A 2,308-nucleotide genomic window follows, 5' to 3' on the forward strand; every position below is an offset into this window, starting at 1 on the left:
CTTCGTGGAATATGGGTTTCTATGGATTCAGAATGAGATGTCAGAAAAGCTCCTGTAGGTGTAATGGTCAGTTATGTCAATACTTTTGGACATATATTGTGCGTGTGCGTGTGTCTGTGATACCTAACATAAACACACCTGTATTACTAGAATTGATAGTTCACGCCACAAAAGTGAGGGGCAAACATAGAAAAGCGTGCAACCCAGCCACTGAGGATGCACAAGCCAGTGCATTCTTAGTGCAGGTCCCAAGCCCGGACAAATGGGGAGGGTTACGTCAGGAAGGGCATCCGGCGTCAAATCTTTGCCAAATCAAATATGCGGATCATAAATAAGATTTCCATACCGGATCGGTCGAGGCTCGGCTTACCGACGACCGCCATCGGTACTGTTAACCAGCGGAGTGCCGGTGGAAACTAGGCTACTGTTGGGCGAAGGAAAAGGAGAGGGGGAAGGCATGTCCAGAGGCAGCTAGAGAGGAGGAAGGGTAGGCGTGTGGAGGTGAGAGTCAGTCGGAACTTTGAATGTTGGCACTATGGCTAGTAAAGGGAGAGAGCTGGCTGACGTGATGGAAAGAAGAAAGGTGACAAGAGACAAGGTGGAAGGGGAGTAAGGCCAGGAGTATCGCAGGTGGGTTCAAACTCTTCTACCATGGTGCGAATGGGAGGAGAAATGGGGTAGGGGTCATTCTGAAGGAAGAGTATGTCAAGAGCGTGCTGGAGGTGAACACAGTGTCAGACAGAGTGAGGATTATGAAGCTGGAAATCGAAGGTGTATTGCTGACGGTTATCAGCGCATATGCCCCGCAAGTCGGGTGTAAGATGGACGAAAAAGAAGAATTCTGGAGTTGAGTTGGACGACGTGGTGGAAAGGGTACCCAAGGAGGAGGGAGTGGTGATTGGAGCGGACTTCGATGGACACGTTGCTGAAGGGAACAGAGGTGATGAGGAGTTGATGGTAAGGTATGGAATCGAGGAGAGAAATGTGGAAGGACAGATGGTGTTCGATTTTGCGAAAAGGATGGAAATGGCTGAGGTGAATACATATTTCAAGAAGAGGGAGGAGCACAGGGTGACGACATATACGAGTGGAGGAAAGTGCACACAGGTGGACTATATCTTGTGTAGAAGGCGCGATGTAAAAGGGATTGCATACTGCAAGGTGGTGACAGGGGAGAACGTAGCTAGGCAGCATCGGATGGTGGTCTGTAAGATGACTTTGGAGACCAACATGAGGAAGCGAGTGAAGACACAGCCGAAGATCAAATGGTGGAAGTTGAAGAAGGAAGACTGTTGTGTGGAGTTCAGGCAGGAGTTAACACAGGCACTGAGTGGTAGTGAAGAGTTGCCAGATGGCTGGGCAAGCGCTGCAGAAATAGTGAGGAAGACAGCTAGGAAGGTACTTGGTGTGTCATCGGAAGACAAGGAGACTTGGCGGTGGTGGTGGTGGCGGTGGAAGGAGGAAGTAGAGCAAAGTATACAGAGGAAAAGGTTGGCAAAGAAGAAGTGGGATAGTCAGAGAGATGAAGAAAGTACACAGGAGTACAAGGAGATGCAGCGTAAAGCAAAGAGAGAGGTGGCAAAGGTAAAGGAAAAGTCGTACGGTGAGCTGTATGACAGGTTAGACACTAAGGAAGGAGAAAAAGACTTGTACAGATTGGCTAGACAGAGAGACCGAGCTGCCGAGGATGTGCGACAAGTTAGGGCGATCAAAGATACAGATGGAAATGTGCTGCCAAGCGAGGAGAGTGTGCTACGAAGTGGAAGGACTACTTTGACGGGCTGATAAATGAAGAAAATGAGAGAGACAGAGAGAGAGAGAGAGAGAGAGAGAGAGACAGAGAGAGAGAGAGAGAGAGAGAGAGAGAGAGAGAGAGAGAGAGAGAGAGAGAGAGAGAGAGAGAGAGAGAGAGAGAAAAGGTTGGTGGATTGAGAAGTATAGAGAAGGCCAGAAAGAGTTGCATTGTGTCTTTGTAGATTTACAGAAAGCATACGACAGGGTGCCGAGAGAGGAGGTGTGATATTGTAGGAGGAAGTCAAGAGTTGCAGAGAAGTATGTAGGAGTGGTGCAGGCTATGTATGAGGGAAGTGTGACAATGCTGAGGTGCGTGGTTGGAATGACAGATGGGTTCAAGGTGGAGGTGGGATTACATCAAGGATCGGCTCTGAGCCCTTTCTTGGTTGCAACGGTGATGGACAGGTTGACGGACAAGATCAGGCAGGAGTCTCCATGGACGAGTATGCACTGGAGAGAAGAGGAATGAAAGTCAGTAGGAGCAAGACGGAATACCTACGCGTGAGGAGGTGAC

The sequence above is a fragment of the Lampris incognitus genome, unplaced genomic scaffold (genome assembly GCF_029633865.1).
Source record: "Lampris incognitus isolate fLamInc1 unplaced genomic scaffold, fLamInc1.hap2 scaffold_91, whole genome shotgun sequence".
Lineage (NCBI taxonomy): Eukaryota > Metazoa > Chordata > Actinopteri > Lampriformes > Lampridae > Lampris > Lampris incognitus.